The 20,810-nt window shown below is 44.1% G+C and overlaps 2 long non-coding RNA genes and 1 pseudogene across 2 annotated transcripts; 2 read left to right on the plus strand and 1 right to left on the minus strand.

Moving 5' to 3' along the window:
• The first annotated feature begins 6,042 nt into the window (after positions 1–6,042).
• Positions 6,043–8,248, plus strand: LOC103654769 (uncharacterized). Its single transcript, XR_004857977.1, has 2 exons — positions 6,043–6,504; positions 7,859–8,248. It is a non-coding gene; the product is annotated as an uncharacterized lncRNA (long non-coding RNA).
• A 927-nt stretch (positions 8,249–9,175) lies between these two features.
• Positions 9,176–11,398, plus strand: LOC103654768 (uncharacterized). Its single transcript, XR_566321.4, has 3 exons — positions 9,176–9,815; positions 10,811–10,998; positions 11,096–11,398. It is a non-coding gene; the product is annotated as an uncharacterized lncRNA (long non-coding RNA).
• Positions 11,399–14,209: 2,811 nt separating this feature from the next.
• Positions 14,210–14,693, minus strand: LOC103654767 (pre-mRNA-splicing factor CWC21-like; annotated as a pseudogene).
• Positions 14,694–20,810: the final 6,117 nt, after the last annotated feature.

The raw sequence follows: 20,810 nt of genomic DNA on the forward strand, positions 1-20,810 counted from the left end.
GTAGCACCGGACTGTCTGGTGTGCCAGCGGAGTAACGGCTACACAGCGCCAACGGTCGTCTGCAACGAGCAGTTAATACGCTACAGTGCGCGCAGAAGTCAGAAGCAGAGCCAGAAGGTGCACCAGACAGTAAATAGTGACTATCCGGTGCACCACCGGACTGTCCGGTGGCCCAGCTGTCAGAAGCTCCAACAGTCAGAACCCAACGGCTGGGTGATGTGGCTGGCGCACCGGACTGTCTGGTGCGCCATGCGACAGCAGCCTCCACCAACGACTCCTTTGGTGGTTGGGGCTATAAATACCCCCAACCACCCATCATTCATTGCATCCAAGTTTTCAGCCTTCAAACCTCATACAAGAGCTATAGCATTTAATACAAGACACAAACAAAGAGATCAAATCCTCTCCCAAGTCTAGAATCACTTCAAACAAATTAGTGACTAGAGAGAGACATTTGTGTTCATTTGAGCTCTTGCGCTTGGATTGCTTTTCTTCTTCCTTCTTTCTTGTTCCAAACTCAATTGTAATCAAAGCAAGAGACACCAATTGTGTGGCGATCCTTGTGAGGACTTAGTGTCCCGTTTGATTGAGAAAAGAAGCTCACTCGGTCTAGGTGACCGTTTGAGAGAGGGAAAGGGTTGAAAGAGACCCGGTCTTTGTGACCACCTCAACGGGGAGTAGGTTTACAAGAACCGAACCTCGGTAAAACAAATCACCGTGTCATCCATCTATTTGCTTGTGATTTGTTTTCGCCCTCTCTTTCGGACTCATTTACAATTCTAATGCTAACCCTGGCTTGTAGTTGTGCTTAAGTTTATAATTTTCAGATTCCGCCTATTCACCCCCCTCTAGGCGACTTTCAGTTAGAGTGCCACCCGTCCAATATTTTGGTATGAAAGTAGTACAAGAACTCCAATGGGATTCTAGTCTTTGCCATTGAATAGAGATAAAATAACGAAAAATAGGAAGTATTACCTCTAATATATCATCTACTTCAGTCCAAAGAGATCCCTAGATGCAAGCTCGTATAACAGATGAATGTGTGGATGACAATGGCTCTATATTTTCCGCTATAAAATTTAAGGATCGAATCGGATTAGAGACAGACTCTATTTCTATTCATTTTTTAACTAAAAATAATTTAGAACCATAACAAATTGTGAAGGAGCATTTGCATCACGATCCATTACCACCCCTAGTGTCAGGCGGGCACCATTGATTAATCATGCGCTAGTACACTTTAAGAGCAACTTTTAGCTAGCCAGCAACCTCATAATCACCTATATATCACATTGATTGTACACTACATATATTTTCAGTCCACTTTTTTCCATCATCCACATTCCACAATACCTGCAAACTATGTTCTCATTGACCAAGCTTTTGGTAGGACATCAATTATCAAATCAATGTTGTAGAGATGACCACGGATGCTTGGCTTTGATTCCTTAGAAAAGCTCTAAATCATGGCATGCAGACTTTCTCACATTTGCACAAGAATGCATGAAATCATGGCATGCAGTAAACTATCCACATCCAAAGCTAGAAACTGGTTAATCACACCAGCTGCAAATGACAAAGTCAGGAAAAACTAGTTGTAGGCATCCATATAAAACAAACTACATGGAAGAACTGTCTTCCACCACCATCCACTCCATCAACATGCAGTAAAATAGACTGAAAGTAAATCACTATAGATAGCCATATACTTCCCATATGTGCAAAGCTTGGGACTGATAAATGATTTTACGATCCAAAGATAGACAAATGCACGAACATATAAACAGAACCTACAATTCGAATATGGGATTCCTCTTTAAGACATCTATGTATTATCGTCCGTGTGATTTCACTGGAGAAGTCTCCCATACTAATATACGTACTATAAGCCACTACATCCAGGTCTGGATAGATAATCGACATCTGGCCTTATCTTCAGCAATCTGAAACCTAAACGACGCCAACAGATCCATACCCTCTGCCGGGCAGAGGCGGTCGCCCGGCGCCACGACCGCTCCATACCCTCTGTCGACAGGTTATGTTGATCCATACCCTCTATCGACAGGTTATGTTGATCATCAAACACCAAAACCTTTTGAGCCAAATGGCCCGGGGTCCATTTTCCTTACACTTATTTCTAATGCTTTCAAGGTCGAGAAAGTTGGTCCTACTCTTTTAACTAAGACTTGCAATGGTGATTTGTTAATATGCAAAATATATGTTGATGACATAATATATGGTTCTACTAATCAAAAGTCATGTTAGGAGTTCAGCAGGGTGATGACACAGAAATTCAAGATGTCCATGATGGGAGAGTTGACTTACTTCCTCGGATTTCAAGTGAAGCAACTCAAGGAAGGGACATTCCTCTCTCAAACAAAATACATACAAGATATACTAAAGAAGTTTGGGATGAAGGAAACAAAGTCTACTAAGACGACAATGGGAACTGACAAACATTTGGACCTCAACACAGGAGGTAAGTCTGTAGATCAAAAGGTATACTGGTCTATGATAGGATCTTTGCATATGTGCTAGATTTCAATCCGACTATGGGGCTGCAAAGCGTATTCTTCGATATTTAGTTCATACGCCTTACATCGGGCTCTAGTATCCTAAGGGGTCTACCTTTGACTTGATTGGATATTCAGACTCCGACTATGCCAGGTGCAAGGTTGATAAGAAGAGCACATCGGGGATTTATTAGTTTCTATAAAAGTCCCTGGCGTCTTGGAGTTCAAAGAAACAAACCTCTGTTGCCCTATCCACCACTGAGGCGGAGTATGTTGCCATAGATCAGTGTTGCACACAACTACTTTGAATGAGGCAAACCCTCCGGGACTTCGGCTACAATCTGAGCAAAGTCCCACTCCTATGTGGTAATGAGAGTGCAATACACTTAGCGGTTAATCCCATTGAACACAATTGCACTAAGCACATAGACAACCGACATCACTTTCTAAGAGATCATCAGCAAAGGGGAGATATTGATGTTTTCCATATTAGCACCGATCACCAGCTAGATGATATCTTCACTAAGCCTTTAAGTGAGAAAATGTTTTGTAAGCTGCGTAGTGAGTTAAATGTCTTAGATTCGTGGAACTTTGATTAATCTATAGCATATATGTCTTTTATGTTTTTGATCATATCATTTTAAGCTTAATTACGTATTTTGGTGTTCAAGTTGTAAAACATCATCCCCGGACCTCACAAGTCCTTGTGCAAATGATGCATATGTTTAGGGGAGGATATGCCACAACTTGACCCTTTGAGACTAATGTGTTTGTTTAAGTAACTTTGGTGTAGTCTCAACAGTGGATTGAAAGGGAAATGGTGGACTTGAACAACAAAAAATGCTTCCACTGCATAACGGTATCATTGTACAATGTTCATGTTGTCCTTGGTGTTCATTGCCCTCTTACTCTTAAATTGCAATTCTTTTGTGAGGCCATGAGGTTTTATGGCCCCTAGTTTATCGTTTTGGTGCTTAATGCCAAAGGAGGAGAAATTAAGGCCAAAGCAACTGGATTAACCGCCACTTGTGAATTTCAAAAAATATTGTGTTTAGTAATTGTCTTCTGATCAAAATTCTTTTGTGGGGGAGAAATCTCTATGGGAAAAGGGGGAGCTCTTGGCTTTTGATCAAAACTAGTCTTGAAAAATGTCTTGATTTGCAAAAATAAAGTGTTTTTGACATAGAAGAAAGAAAATCAATTTGTTTTGCGAAAATAAACCAAGTGGTGGCAAAATGATCCAAATATGTCAAATCATATACTTATTCTATTGGTGTTGACTTAAGTTCAATTTGCGAAAGTTGGCTCATATTTAGGTATGTAAGTGCCTTTTTAAGTTGCTTTTTATGTGTTGGCATAAATCACCAAAAAGGGGGAGATTGAAAGGGAAATGTGCCCTTGGGTCATTTCTATTTGTTTTGGTGATTAAATGCTCAACACATTGAGGGAGGTGGCAGCGCTCTTCCCCGACGGCCCCAGGGGCTCCTTTGACACTCCGTCGCCTAGATCCACAACCTCTTGTGGCGGATCCGGTGCCCCCTAGGAAGGATCTGAGGGGTGTTGTGCGGTGCGTCGGCGAGCAACTGCGACATGCTTCATGGAGGCGGCGGTTATAGCTACGGGTGCATAGGTCCACCGGCCTTGGCGGGCGTGCAGGACGCGATGGTGCATCTCTCGTGATGCTGGCAGCCGTCCGGGATGAGGGGCATGAGCGGATCTATTTGTTGGTGCCTTTTGGCCTTTTGGGGTCGGCGGAGGTCGGCCGACCTTCATGGCCGGCACGGCGGTGGCTATGGCTGGTGTGGTGATGACGGCGACGGCCTGCGTCTACGTCGGCCGTGACTGGGTGCCATCGTCTCTGGCCGTTCTGGGCTGTGGCGGTTACAGCTGCGTGGATTGGCGGCCTAGAGAGGTTGGAGCTGGGGGCGTGCTGCGTGCGAGTGACAGTTGCAAAGGTGATGCTCTCAACGTGGTTTCAATGGCAACACGTGTGGCGCACACGGTAAGGTGTTCCTAGTTCCGTGTGCCCAACCGGAGGGGATGTCAGCCGATGTAGCTCTGCGACTGCTGCGGTAGCCGACGCGTCGGTGCCTCTCTGGAGGGGTTTACGCGGAAGCCAGGGTGATGGCGATGGCGGTGGTTGCATGCTTTGACCTAGGGTCCTGGCCTTTCGAGTGATGGAGGGCATCTTGGGCGAAAGTCTCGGCGATGGTGATGCTCGTGGGCGCCAATTCCCTTGTTGAGGACGCCGCATTGCTCTGTCTTTCATGGGCGAAAGCACGGTCCATCTTGGACATGTGACGGTGCGTCCTAGACATCACTCCCTTCCTGAAGGCATCACGTTTGCGCTTGTCTCGGCCTCGACGTTGCCTTCGGTTGATGCTTTCGCTTTCCAGCGTCTGGATTGCGGGTGGAGGTGGGGTTTGCAATGTGAAGTCGAAGATATCACGTTAGGGGATGTGGCTCGGCAACGATGACATGAGGCGAACCCCCTTCCTCTGGTCTAGATTGTTTTGGAGGTCGGGCAAAAACCGGAGGTGGGTGTTCGATCAAGATCGCTGGTGAAGAATCGGAGCTGCCTCGAGTGTGGGTGTGTTGAGGCCTGGCAACGATGGCGTGTCGCGGTCCTCCTCTTTTGGTGCCAGGTTTAAGGTGTTAGGTGTAGGTGTCGTGTTCTTTTGGCCGTGTGCGATCCATCTAGCGAAGTCGGAGCTGCTCGTACCTTGTGTTGAGCTCGGCAACGATGACTCTAGATGAGCTTTGTGTGTGGAGTTGCCGTTGCTTGTGTTGTTTGGGCTCTCTGTGTAGGTTTCGGGCCCGATTTTCCTTAAAACTGGTTCAATTCTAATCTTCTTCTTAATGGAAAGGAAGAGCTCCTGCCATTACGTTCAAAAAAAATTGTTCACATTTTTTGCATGTAGGATGGATCCAAATTTGGCTTGTAGAGTTATAGTTGATCTAAATGCATGGACTTGCACATCACTACACGACGGTTGATCTTTAGCGACCCTTATTAGGTACCAACTGTTGGTTGCTAAAGGTTAGGGACCGACGGTCAGTCGCTAAATCCTTTTGTAGCAACGGTCTGTTGGTCGCTAAAAGTCTAGAAATTTAACAACTTATGGTTGGTCGCTATAGATGTCGTCGGGACTAGCGGTGGGTCGCTATAGAGCAAGGATCACTATCAAATCTTATAGCCAGAACGTACCAATAGATGTTAGTGACTAAAAATTAATTAAAACAAGTAAACATTGATCGCTAAATTGCGTGGTGATTTATTTCTTTTTAATATTGCTTGTATGTTTATTTCATTGTTTGTTTATGTATGGACATGACTATAGTATGTAACTGTGTTCTTTGTGCTTATATGATATTAGTTATTACGTTAAATAGGGTAATAAATTTTTATTCAAATGTTTATTATTTATTTGCATTCGTAATAATGTATTCAAATATTTATTATTTATTTGGTAAATTTTTATGAATTTTTGAGTAATTTAAAAATGCATTTCGAAATAAATAAAAAAAAGAAAACCCTCCCTAACCCTAAGGCCTACTAGGGCCCATCTACCTAACCCTAGCAGTCGCGCGCTCCCGGGCTTCTCTCCCAGCCGCCGCCGCCGCCTCTCCCTTCCCTCACCTCGCTCCTCTCTGTCCTGACCAAGCAGCAACGGCTGAGCCCTGGCCGAGCCGCTCTCCCCCGACGCACCTGCACCGACCCTAGTGCCACTATGTGAGCCTGTGCCATTGCCACGCCCGGAAGTGGCTCGATGCCCAGTGGTTTTTACGCGGCGCGCGACGGGTCATCTCACAGTCCCATCTGCAGGAGAGTTCGGAGCGGAGGCCGAGCGGGACCGCGGGAGGGGGCGGCCGGGGTCCGGTCCGGGGAGGCGGGGACCAGGGCAACGCACAACGCGCCGGCGGTGACCAGTAGCCCGCTCTGACACCAGCTCCTCGCATCGCATCTCCCCTACTAGGCCTCCTCGTCCCGGTACGTCGTGCCTCCTCACCTCCCGCTTTCCAAACTCTCGTCTGCTGCTTTGCTTCGCCTCGCCCCACCCCGCCGGCGAGGTTGAGTTTATTGGTGCTGCCAGGACCGGGAGTGTGCTTGCGCGTTCGGTTTTACCGCGGGGACAGGACAGCGATGGCGCACACGGGCGCTGGCCGGAAGACGACGCCGGAACGGACAAGGACACGCACGCAAGGCGATCGAGGACAGGCAGGCATAGTGTTATGCCTTTGAGAGAGCCAGCCAGACAGACAGGCGGCAACACACCACCACGCTGATCGACGCAGATCAGTCTAGGAGGGAGCGCTCGGCATCAAGCGGAGTGTTATGCAATGGCCCTTCATGCTGGACTGTGTGATCAGCTCCAACAAGATCCTGAGTTGTCCACACCCAAGCTGCTTGTTTGATGCCACCCTTCCATGGACTTTGGGCTGCCCCTCCAATCCTTCTGAAACTTTTGTTTGAATGCTTCTCGTAGTCGGCAGCTATACTTATATTAGCTGAATTTTGGTTTTGTCATCTAAATATATTTATGTCAATGTCACATAATGTGTTAATTAGTTGAGGTCTGGCCAGCCAGGTAGTCTAAAAAAATAAACTGAAAGCCAATTTTTTCACGGCGATTCTGGAACATATGCCTAACAGGAAAACAAAAAAGTGGGCACCTGAATTTCTTTAGTAACTCTATTTCTATCTTTCGGTATGTCGTTCCTTCCATATAAAAATAGCTTTGTATGCATGATATATCGTTGGGTTCTTTTTTTTCATCCGCTTAACTATCTGTATTTTCTATGAATATTTATGTGTATAGCTAGACAGACGTACATATATACACAACATGCTCAAGTAGTTCCTGTGACAGATCTAGCAGTACCCTGGCCTAGGGGTTGCATGGTTCGTTTGAGCAAATTTGCATTGCCAAACTTGAGCTACTCTACACACGGCACTTGCTAGTAAAAATAAACTGCGAAAGAACTTTTGCGTGTAAAAACAGAAACGCATCAACACCCCAAGACTATGTTTATACGGAGCATTGCCAACCAGCTCTCTAAATTAGTCCATTTATTTATACACTATTTTTATTTCTACTAGTTCCACTTGTTGCCCAGTTGTACATGTAGATTCAGAACCCCGCAAAAAATGCTTTCAAAAGTAAAAAAAGACTCAAACCATCTCCGATTGACCTTAAATTTGCCAAAGGGATTCCCTAGGATAAATGGAAGCTATTCCCAAAATATCTTTCCTAGCATACCATCTTCTTTGGTCGTTTCTGGTGCTAGCATACCTTCTGGTTAACATATCATGTTACTTATTGCAATTATCACTTGTCTTGCAGACATGCAATTGAAAAAGAGATAGATCTTTTTATAGGCGAAGTGTTGAAGATGGCTTTGGTGAAAGAAATGTCTTGTTAGCATCAAGTAAGTGGCGACATCACAACCCCTACAAGCTTGTGCCTTAAAACAAGAGGATACAAGAAGTTGGAGTGCTTTTATGAAGGCTTTTGCGAATCACTTGAAGCGTTAGTACTTTTGTGAATGATTTTGTAAAGTGTTTGCAAATATGTGCAAAACATAATAACATGTGTAGGTTTTGTGAATGATTTTGTTGTGGTGCTTGTTGATGGTTTATGTGATGTGGATCTATCATTGTGCAATACTAATTAAATTTGTATATCTATGTGATTATGTGTATAAAAATTGGTGATTTATGATGCTTTTGTATATGTAGCAGTTGTTGAATGTTAATTAATGGTATATTATCATTATTAACGACTATAACTAGGGGCAACTTTCTGTTGGTTGCTAAATGTATAGTATAACGACTCACGATTGGTTGCTAAATCTATAGTACAACAACCCACGGTTGGTCGCTAAATATACAATATTAGCAACGGACGGTCGATCGCTAAAAAGATGTCGGTCGCTAAAGCCTTTAGCGACGACACTTACAGCGACCATCCTTATGGGTCGCTAAAAGTTTTTAGCGACCAACCGTAGGTCGCTGAAGGCCATTTTAGCAATCAACCGTAGGTCGCTGTAAGTGAACCGTCGTGTAGTGCATGTAGAAGCACTACACGACGGTTGATCTTTAGCGACCCTTATTAGGTACCAACTGTTGGTTGCTAAAGGTTAGAGACCGACGGTCAGTCGCTAAATCCTTTTGTAGCAACGGTCGGTTGGTCGCTAAAAGTCTAGAAATTTAACAACTTATGGTTGGTCGCTATAGATGTCGTCGGGGACTAGCGGTGGGTCGCTATAGAGCAAGGATCACTATCAAATCTTATAGCCTGAACATACCTATAGATGTTAGTGACTAAAAATTAATTAAAACAAGTAAACATTGATCGCTAAATTGCGTGGTGATTTATTTCTTTCTAATATTGTTTGTATGTTTATTTCATGGTTTGTTTATGTATAGACATGACTATAGTATGCAAATGTGTTCTTTATGCTTATATTAAATAGGGTAATAAATTTTTATTCAAATGTTTATTATTTATTTGCATTCATAATAATTTATTCAAATATTTATTATTCATTTGGTAAAATTTTATGAATTTTTGAGTAATTTAAAAATGCATTTGGAAATAAAAAAAAACTCTCCCTAACCCTAAGGCGCACTAGGGGCCATCTACCTAACCCTAGTAGCCGCCTAGAAACCTAAATTACCACTGCCCAGCAGGCCTCTCCAATCTCCACACGAGGCACGCCGCCGCCGTGGCCTCTCCCTCACTCCACGCCGCGTCGCCGGCGCTTCTGCTTCCTGCATCCTGCTCCTGCCGTCCTGCGTCCTCACTCCTCAATCCCTCTCGGCTCTCAGGCGGTCAAGCCCTTGGCCTCTCCCTCGACGCCAGCTGCGGGCCGCCCTCGACGTCGGCCGCGACGCTGCCTTCGACGACGCCCTTCCTGTAGCCGGTCGTCGTTTCCCCTCGCTGCTCTTGGAGCCGGTCGTCCCCGCCGTGATGCCCTATCCCAACAGCAAACATGTCGTCACATCTGCTCCCCATGCTAAGCTCGCCCCTGCTCCCTAACGGCATCACCTGCAGCAGCTGCGTTTTCTCGCTCCCTTTCCCAATCTCGCACCAGCGCCTGTCCTCCAGCCGCCCCCATGGCTTCCCTCACCTCTCCCGTCAGCACTAGCCCAGCTGTGGTACAGCAGCAGCAGGCTGGACCTCTGTAGTCCCGATGAGGAGAAGACAGCTTTAGTGTGGCGCTTGTCAAGTGTTTGATAAAATGGCTGAACCTGGAATCGTTGTCGTGTCCACCATGTCAGAGTCATTTGGGTCCATGGTAAGTTGTTTTACTAATTTTGTTCACTACCTTAATGAATAGATATATTGGGGTTGTAATTTTAATACTTGCTCAGTTGGTCCCATCCTGGTAGCGATAGAAACGCTAGTGAGCTGTTTATGATCTCAATACGTCTCATTTGACTATGTTTTCCTTTCTTTGTTGTATAGTTCTTTTTTCTCTGAGAATTTTATATGTTCATGATCTGTAGCTGAGCAAGTTTGTTTGTTCCTCTATGTTTTAACGATGCAAGATATATTAATAACCTGCTAGCAGGAAGCCTGCTATTGATAATGTCTAGATTCAAATTGGCTCCTTCGGGTTCATATTCATGCAGTGTAGTTCATATACGTGTTGATATGTGGTCCATGGTAGTGTTGGGCAATCTGGATGCAAGCTGGAATAATGTGATTGTTTCTGTTTTTGTGATTGTTCATATACTTTGTTTGACTTGGTGTTTCCTGTGTAAAGCTTCTTCTACTGGCATTTATGAAAGAATATGAAAATGGTTTTCTATGAATCGGTATCACTTGTATCAGTTCAGATTTTATGAGCCTCAATGCATTACTGGTTAGTGCAAACTAGCTGTATAAATTTTATCTACTAATTGTTTTTAACTAGATTAATCTTGAACTCTGTACAAATAAACTTCAAGGTTTTAAGTACCTGTTTGTGTGGCAGGTTTTTTCTTTTTAGAAACCCTTGTTTAAAGCTGAAAGTTAAATACTTTTCTTTTTAGAAATGTAACTTAAATGGAATGCTACAATGTATGCGTACAGTTCTCTCATGCAATGCGCTGTGCATGTGCACATGCAACTGGTATTCGTATGTTTTTTTCGTTTTGTATGCAAGACTAATATACTTCACCTAGTAGTATAAACTGGATTGCATCGTTTTCATGTCATTGCTTTCATCACTTCACTTCCAAACAACAAAATTGCTGATTTTATACACCCATACTACAATGTTGAGAAATTCAAGTTGTCATGTGCTAGAGTCATTCCACCACTTACGAATCAAGATCATTGGCCCAAAGTGAATTTTGGATTTATGCTACAACCATGAGGGGTCGGGGTAGAAAGATGGCACCATCAAAATGCTCTATATGCCAAGGTACAGGTCATCGTTGGAGAACATGCAAAAGAGGCCAACTTGATGTAGATGATGAGCCAAAGAATAAGAGGTACATAACCATTCTTTTCTTTCGGTTAAGCTTATGAATTTGCATGATGAGGTGTGCTTATACTTTTCTCAACTACCTTTTACTATGTTGCACATAGGAGGAGAAGCAAGAAGACATCAAGTGTTGCTGCCTCAAATCAATTGGAGGATGGAACATTGAATGCTCTTGAATTTAATTATTTACAAGTTGATGAATCAAATGTAGATGCCTCCAACAAGTTAGAGGGTTCTTGATGCGTCAAGAGCCCAATACGTGTTGAGTGTGTGCATTTTATTTTGCTCTAAAATTGGTCCATGAAAGGGATGTGGCAGAATCAAAAGCCTCGTTGGGTGTAATGGATTTTATTTTGTTCCAAAACTGGTTCATGAAAGGAATGTTCTAAACTCTATTTTGTTCCGACACTACTTGTTGGATGGAATGTAATCGAAATTTGAACTTGCTAGATGTCAAATTTGCTTGATCCATATTCCAATAATTTGTTAGCATAATATTATGTTGTCAGAAAATATTGTTAAATCTATCATGTTCGATCATAAAAATAAGAAAGAACTCGTATTTAAAGAGTAAATAGGGACAAATAAGGGACATGTTGCTAAGGGCATGCATGTCCAAATGGTAAAAGGTAACCACAATAACAAAAAAAGTACAAAGGGGAAAGAATTTGAAACTCTAGAATGTGGGGAAAACATGTTTAGTCAAGGACATATGAAGGATAGAGTCCGAAAACAGGGGCAAATAAAGGATTAACTCTTATTATCAGGTTATTAAGCTTAAAAAGTTAATATATAAGGGGAGTTTTCTCCTAGTGGGAATGGTTGAAAGCAAACTCTCCCAAATGGAGGGAGAAATCTAATGCTCCCTTGGAGCGATCTAACTTGATGCGGACCAGACTTAGTTTTGTCACATGGACTGATTGATGGAGGCATTACAAGGATCGTCTTCATTGTTGATTTTGAGGAGTAACAATGAGAGTTTCTACTCTCTGTGTTCATAACGTTCCTAGCCTTGTAGCTTCTAAGCTTACTGCTTTCATTCCCGACCCTCCTATATAAGGTGTGTGATCTCACCCGCCTCGCGAGCACGAGAGCATACACAAAACATCAAACCCTCATCTTTGTTAAGTTACTTTTTAAGTTTTTTCCTATTTGGATCTTCTGCATGCACTAAGGAATCAAAGAGTGGGTAGGTATATTGAACAATCAATTTAGAAGCGTGTAACATGACTGCTCGCCATCGACATGCTTCATCTTTTTTCTCGATTGATTAATAGTGGGCTCCTTCTTTATGATGGACAACTTATTACATGGGTTGTGGTTCATGACTTTAAGTAGCCTACTATATCGACTATTGTGGATGAAATAAACCATTGGAACCGATTAAATATTTCTATAGACATCCTATGCGCATCTCTTGCTTTCTCTTATCTATGGGCGTTTCACTGTTAGTCCTACTTTACACACACACACACACACACACACACACACACACACACATATATATATATATATGTGTGTGTGTGTGTTAGTAGAATAGTAGTTGTCGGCTTGTGGCGCACCCTTGCAGACACGCCGTCATCGCCAAATGGGTTCCATATTTCGATTGAGTCCCGCAGCGTGCGACAGTGGGAGTAGGCAAGCGTGTCGCCATTTGACCAAGCACGTGGCATGAAGAAGGGGTGCTACAGTGGAGAGCCCAGCGCCCAATAGCGCGAGTCCAAGCTCTAGGTTGAGGTTCGCCATGTAGGCGATGGAGGCAACGGCGATCTTGGAGCGGCTAGGTTTATGACGAGGCAGGCGCTACCGTCGGTGGCATCCCCCGCATCGGGGGAGGAGCGGCCGGTGACGATGGGCTCTAGAACGCTGTGAATCACTATGTTTATTTTCCTTTTGTCACATTGCCACTTCGTTTCCTATCTAGAAGAAACCCAACACTGTTGGAGAGGCAATATTATCCAGAGGAAGCTGTTGTAGCCGATGGGAAGCTAAAGAATGAAGGCGATGACGTGGACGTGCTATCACAAGGCATTCGTATGACCAAGAAAAACTGGAAAACACGTCTAATAAGGGCTAGTTTGGGAACCTAGTTTCGCAAGGATTTTCATTTTGCAAGTGAAATTAGTTTATTTTTCTTTGGAAAATAAAAAAATCCCTTAGAAAATGGAGTTCTCAAACTAGCCCTAATAAGAAATTTCATCATTGCATCCAGCCACAGTATTGTTCCTAACCATAGAATTAAGCAACGATAAATGTAGCATTATTGAGGAACCTAAGTCAGAGTGCCACCCGTCCAATCTTTTGGTATGAAAGTAGTACAAAAACTCCAATGTGATTCTAGTCTTTGCCATTGAACAGAGATAAAATAACAAAAAATAGGAAGTATTACCTCTAATATATCATCTATTTCAGTCCAAAGAGATCCCTAGATGCAAGCTCGTATAACAGATGAATGTGTGAATGTGTCAGACTGTCAAGCGAGCACCTTTGATTAATCATGCGCTAGTACACTTTAAGAGCAACTTTTAGCTAGCCAGCAACGTAACCTCATAATCACCTATCACACATTGATTCTAAGACACTACAGATATTTTCAGTCCACTTTTTTTTCATCATCCACAATAGCTGCAAACTATGTTCCCATTGACCAAGCTTTTCGTAGGACATCAATTCATCAAATCAATGTTGTAGAGATGACCACGGATGCTTGGCTTTGATTCCTTAGAAAAGCTCTAAATCATGGCATGCAGACTTTTTCACATTTGCACAAGAATGCATGAAATCATGGCATGCAGTAAACTATCCACATCCAAAGCTAGAAACTGGTTAATCACACCAGCTGCAAACGATAATTTTTTGTTTATAAGAGATGAGTAGATGACAAAGTCAGGAAAAACTAGTTGTAGGCATCCATATAAAATTAAACAAACTACATGGAATAACTGTCTTCCACCACCATCCACTCCATCAACATGCAGTAAAATAGACTGAAAGTAAATCACTATAGATAGCCATATACTTCCCATATGTGCAAAGCTTGGGACTGATAAATGATTTTACGATCCAAAAGATAGACAAAGCACGAACATATAAACAGATCCATACGTATGTATTATCGTCCGTGTGATTTCACTGGAGAAGTCTCCCATACTAGAAGCCACTACATCCAGGTCTGGATAGATAATCGACATCTGGCCTTATCTTCAGCAATCTGAAACCTAAACGACGCCAACAGATCCATACCCTCTGCCGGGCAGAGGCGCTCGCCCGGCGCCACGACCGCTCCCTGCCACCTCCGCTGCCACGGCCTAGGCCGCCTCTGCCTCCGCGGCCTTGCGCGCCTCCGCGACGCGCTCCTCCATCTCGTCTTCGGTGTAGCCGTGCTCCTCGAGCGCGTCCCTGAGCACGAGCAGCTTGAGCTCGACTTGGCGCTTGCGGTCGTGCTCGAGGATCTCCTTGTTGGGCTTTCGCATTCCGCCGCCATCCGCGCCGGCGGCGTCGGGGGGCAGCGGCCTGTGGGGCCCGCCCGGACCCCCGCCGGATGTGGTGGAGCGGGGCTTGACGAAGAACGTGTTGCTCTGCGCGTAACCGTTGGTGCCCGACCCCCGCGCGGTCTGCAGCCCGATGCCGTTGTACATCGCGGCCGTCGGGCGGGGAGAAGCCGGTCGGATCGGCGGCGGCGCAATCCTAGGGCAAGGGAAGACTGGCTAGGACGAAATTACAGGTGAGATGAGAAGCAAGGGAGGAGCCGGTTGGATTATATTCTCCGAGAGTCCGAGTCCGTCCCCCCGGCCACGTGAGAGTATTTTCTACGGTAAAAGCGCCAGTCACCCTTTTTAATAGGAGCGGTTAGATTTCTATTGGTCGGCCGGCGTTTATTATCCCGCAGGTATAAACGCTCAAGTGGAGGTCCACGTACGTCACTCTTCTATTGGTCGGCTGGCCTTTTTTTATTACCTTCTCAATATCTGTACGTCTTTTCACCTACTAAATATATACTCCCTCCGGTTTCCTATTAGTTGTCGTTTAGGACAACGACACGGTCTACAAAATATAACTTTGACCAATGTTTTTTGTTAAAATACAAATGAACTCTTAATACATTTATACTTTTATAAAAGTACTTTTTATGACAAATTGGTGCATATAAATATTAGGTTCCAAAACTAAATAACAAAATAGTTATTTGTAGTCAAAATTTTATAAGTTTGACTCGAACCTTATCCAAAACGACAACTAATAGGAAACCGGAGGGAGTATTGTTAACATATTTTCCAATGTCCTTTTTTTACTTGTTTCTACAAGCATACATATGTTGCTAGAATTTTCATGTATATACTTACCAGCTATTTTTCTGATACACGGTTGCTACAACTGCATGTAATGTCACGATCCAAATATTTTTTACACAATTTAATTGAACCTTAACTAATTTTAGTTAAAAATAAATAGAAATAAACCTGTTTCGATCTGATCCTTAAATTTTATAGTGCAAAACATAGAGTCCATTACCACCCCAAGCTGCATGCGGTTACTACAACAGGTTGTATTTACAAATCGTTTTGTTTTTATCAGCCAACGGAGGAATTTATATTTAAAAAAATCTATTTTTGTTAGAAAGTGTAATGTATAAGGTATGTCTGGTTCATCTTTCTGAAGCAAATTCACTTTCAAAAATTTAGAACCTCAACCAAATAGATACAACAGTATAATAGATTTCTAAAAATCTCTAGATTCATCTAGTTCAATTTATAATCACCTTCTATCCCAAATTTTCTATATTATTACCATTCATGTTACCAAAATATCATATCACGAGGAATCTATAATTGACATTTGTTTTTTAGTGTATGTTTGGTTCGGCATCCTAAACCAGATTCGCCGCCAAAAATCTATAATCTCTACCAAATATTTACAATTAGTGGCGGACTCAACTCCTGAGCAGAACGATCGAGCGCCCGGGCTTGTGCTAGTGAAAACGGTTGTGACTCGAGTAGTATATATATGTATGCTCACCCATGAAGGTAGACCTGTCTCACCCATGTGGCGGCCAAGGTCCCGACGCAATGGCCAGGGACATTCCTGTTGTCGGGGTAGGGGCTCGATCCACATCCACATATGTTTGAGGGGATGGCGTCGTCCCGAAGAGACCAAAGAGGGAGGGGGTCATCGGAGTTAGGTGCGAGAGAGAGGGAGTCACACCTGTGTGACCAGAAACACCTATGAGACGAGCTAGAAAGGCTCGTTGTCTCATGGACAAGAAGTGGTTGGAGACAAGAAAGAAAAAAGTATTTTCCAATGTCCTTTTTTTGCTTGTTTCTACAAGCATACATATGTTGCGAGAATTTTCATGTATATACTTATGAGCTATTTTCTGATACAAGGTTGCTACAACTGCATGTCATGTAACGTGACGATCCAAATGTTTTTCTCAATTTATTTGAGTCTTAACTATTTTTAGTTAAAAATAAATAGAAATAGAGCCCGTTTGATCTGATTTTTAAATTTTATAGAACAAAATATAGAGTCGGATTTTTAAACCTAATTAAACCTATATTTAATACTGATAATAGATATTCGAGCATTTGATGTGACACGAACTAAACTTTACTCGGTGGAACCAAATACACCCAAGTTACTTTTTTACATATATTCATAATAATATTTTATAATTAAATTTAATATCGCGTGCAAGGCACGCCGCATAAACTAGTTTTCTCTCATCTCCGCCACGTGGAGGAATTTATCTTTATAAGAATCTGTTTCTATTAGAAAGTGTAATGTATAGAGTATGTCTGGTTCAGCTTTCTAAACCAAATTCGCTCCCAAAAAATTAGAACCCCAAACCAAACAAATACAACATTATAATGGATTTCTAAAAATCTCTAGATTCATCTAGTTCAATTTATAATCACCTTCTATCCCAAATTTTCTATATTATTACCATTCATGTTACCAAAATATCATATCATGAGGAATCTATAATTGACATTTGTTTTTTATTGTATGTTTGGTTCGGCATCCTAAACCAGATTCGCCGCCAAAAATCTATAATCTCTACCAAATATTTACAATTAGTGGCGGACTCAACTCCCGAGCAGAACGATCGAGCGCCCGGGCTTGTGCTAGTGAAAACGACTGTGACTCGAGTAGTATATATATGTATGCTCACCCATGAAGGTAGACCTGTCTCACCCATGTGGCGGCCAAGGTCCTGACGCAATGGCCAGGGACATTCCTGTTGTCGGGGTAGGGGCTCGATCCACATCCACATATGTTTGAGGGGATGGCGTCGTCCCGAAGACACCAAAGAGGGAGGTGCGGGAGAGGAAGGAGTCACACATTCACACCTGTGACCAGAAACACCTATGAGACGAGCTAGAAAGGTTCGTTGTCTCATGGACAAGAAAGAAAAAAAATAAACACGGGTATCTTCATAACTGATAGGTGAATAATTTTTTTAAGTTTCATACCATCATAGTAGGTAAAACAAAGAGAAATTGTTTTCAATTTTGAACTAGAGTAAAAACATCTTTTAGCCTTTTGGGAAAGCAACAAAAGTAGATTCATTCCTGTACCGTACCGGCGCGCTGATCCCCTCCCAACGCTTCCTCTACTTAGCTCCATCTAATACCAAACATGATTTATAGTAAAAACAATCTTAACTAATTAATAAAATGAAACTGATTTTAGCAAATTTTATCTAAATCATCCTATAAACTCTTCATCCAAAATAACTACTTATAAGTCAAATCAACTATGTAAATTCGTGTTAGATTTAACATGTGCTCAATTTTTATTTTTATTTTATTAAATTATAAAGTTTAGATCCAAATTTAATACTACTCAGTCGCTCTACTCTAAGGGCTTCTTTGGCATGACTTTGCTCTACTCTAGAGCAGCTTTAGTCGAAAACTCTAGGTGGAGCAGCTCTGCTCTAAAGTTTAGATTGCTTTCTCATAACAGGTGCCGGTTATAGGTAAATAATAACTCCAAACTCCATGTCTAGGTTGTTTTTTAGAGATTTCAAAGCAACCGAAGAGGTATTCCAAAAAATTGTACTGGTCTGCAACTCTGGAGTTAGAGTGTTTGGCAAGCTCTGGTCATCTCCTTGGAGTTTTGATCTAGAGACATGCTAGACACACCCTAAAACTCTAGGTAGAGTATCTCTACTTCAAAAGTTTAGATTGCTTCTCATAACAAGTGGCAGTGGCGGGTAAATAACTTTAAACTCTAAGTCTAGGTTGTTTTTTAAAGATTTCGGAGCAGCGAAAGAGATACTCCAAAAAATATAATGAAACTCTCAAGACTCCATAAAATTTACAACTCCGGAGTTATGGTGTTTAACTAGATCTCACAACAACACTGCTGCTCATTTTCGGCGGCCTCAATTATTTTCGGTGGCCAGGTCGAAGCCGCCGAAAATGAGTAGTTATTTTCGGTGGCTTCTGACACGACCGCCGAAAATTAAACTTTTTAAACGTCGGTTTCTTCCTCCCTGTTTCTTACCACGCCGCCTCATCTCCACACCGCCCACGCCTCTGTCTCTCACAGCGCGCCCACGCCCCGGCAGCGCCGCACGCCGCCGCCGCTCGGCCGTCACCCAGCCCGACCGCGCCGCCCCAGCCGCACACCGTCCGCCGCCCGGGTTCTCTCGGACCGTCCCGGTCCCGCCGCCCCCGCAGCCACAGCTGCCGTTGCGCGCCGCCCCCTCCCCGGTAGCGCTCGTCGAGCTCTGCTCCCGCCACCGTTTCGCGCCCCGAGCCCTTCTCCATAAGCAGGTTAAATTTTTTTAGTAATTTATTTCATATTTTTGGCGGCAAAGGGCCTATTTTCGGTGGCTTCTGACACGGCCGCCAAAAATTAAACTTTTTAAACGTCGGTTTTTTCCTCTCTGTTTCTTCCCACACCGCCGCATCTCCACACATCTCGCGCCCTTGCCTCTCACAGCGCGCCCACGCCCCGGCAGCGTCGCACGCCGTCAGCCGGCCCGGCCACGCCGCCCCCACCGCACATTGCCCGGGTTCTCTCGGACTGTCCCGGCCGCGCCGCACCCGCAGCCACGGTTGCCGTCGTGCGCCACCCCCACCCCGACAGCGCCCGTCGAGCTCTCCTCCTGCCATCGTTTTGCACCCCGAGCCCTTCTCCATAAGCAGGTTAATTTTTTTAGTAATTCATTTCATATTTTTGGCGGCAAAGGGCCTATTTTCGGCGGCTAACTCTGGCCACCGAAAATACGGTTATTTTCGGCGGTTTCTGACACGATCGTCGAAAATTAAACTTTTTAAACGTTGGTTTCTTCCTCCCTGTTTCTTCCCACGCCGCCGCATCTCCACACAGCCTGCGCCCTTGCCTCTCACAGCACGCCCACGCCCCGGCAGCGTCGCACGCCGCCGCCGCCCGGCCGCGCCACGCCTGTCGCTCGCCGTCAGCCAGCCTGGCCGTGCCGCCCTCGCCGCACACCGCCTGGGTTCTCCCGGACCATCCCGGCCGCGCCGCCCTCGCAGCCACGGCTGCCGTCGCGTGCCACCCCCGCCCCGGCAGCGCCCATCGTGCTCTCCTCCTGCCACCATTTTGCACCCCGAGCCCTTCTCCATAAGCAGGTTAATTTTTTTAGTAATTTATTTCATATCTTCGGCAAAAAAAGGGCCTATTTATGGCGGCTGACTCTGGCCACCGAAAATAAGGTCATTTTTGGTGGCTTCTGACACGGCCGCCGAAAATTAAACTTTTTAAACGTCGGTTCCTTCCTCCCTGTTTCTTCCCATGCCGCCGCATCTCCACACAACCCGCGCCCTTGCCTCTCACAGCGCGCCCACGCCCCGGCAGCGTCACACGCCGCGGTCGCCCATCGCTCGGTCGTCAGCCGGCCCGGCCGCGTCACCTTCCCCGCACACCGCCCGAGTTCTCCCAGACCCTCCTGGCCGCGTCGCCCCCGCAGCCACGACTGTCGTCGCGCGCCGCCCCGGCAACGCCCGTCGAGCTCTCCTCCTGCCACTGTTTTGCGCCCCGAGCCCTTCTCCACAAGAAGGTTAATTTTTTAGTAATTTATTTCATATTTTCGGCGGCAAAGGGCCTATTTTTTGCGGCTTCTAGCCGCAAAAAATGACTGTAGCTGTCGTAGTGTTTGGCTAACTCCTACTTGAAGTTTTGCTAAGGAGCCAAGCCAAACAACCCCTTAATACCATTTTAGCTTCTTATAATTTTTAACTATATATATATATTAACTCATCTTAAATAGATAGATTATATATGTTCTTATAAGAAAAAAGTTAAGATAGATTGAAAGTCGCCTAGAGGGGGGTGAATAGGGCGAATCTGAAATTTATAAACTTAAGCACAACTACAAGCCGGGTTAGCGTTAGAAATATAAACGAGTCCGAGAGAGAGGGCGAAAAACAAATCGTAAGAAAATAAAACGTGAGACACAAGGATTTGTTTTACCGAGGTTCGGTTCTTGCAAACCTACTCCCCGTTGAGGTGGTCACAAAGACCGGGTCTCTTTCAACCCTTTCCCTCTCTCAAACGGTCACTTAGACTGAGTGAGCTTCTCTTCTCAATCAAACAGAACACAAAGTTCCCGCAAGGACCACCACACAATTGGTGTCTCCTGCCTCGGTTACAATTGAGTTTGATCATAAGAAAGAATGAGAAAGAAAAGAAGCAATCCAAGCGCAAGAGCTCAAATGAATACAAATGTCGCTCTCTCTAGTCACTATTTGATTTGGAGTGATTCCGGACTTGGGAGAGGATTTGATCTCTTTGGTTGTGTCTAGAATTGAATGCTATAGCTCTTGTAATGTGTTGAAGGTGGAAAAC

The sequence above is a fragment of the Zea mays genome, chromosome 4 (genome assembly GCF_902167145.1).
Source record: "Zea mays cultivar B73 chromosome 4, Zm-B73-REFERENCE-NAM-5.0, whole genome shotgun sequence".
Classification (NCBI taxonomy): domain Eukaryota; kingdom Viridiplantae; phylum Streptophyta; class Magnoliopsida; order Poales; family Poaceae; genus Zea; species Zea mays.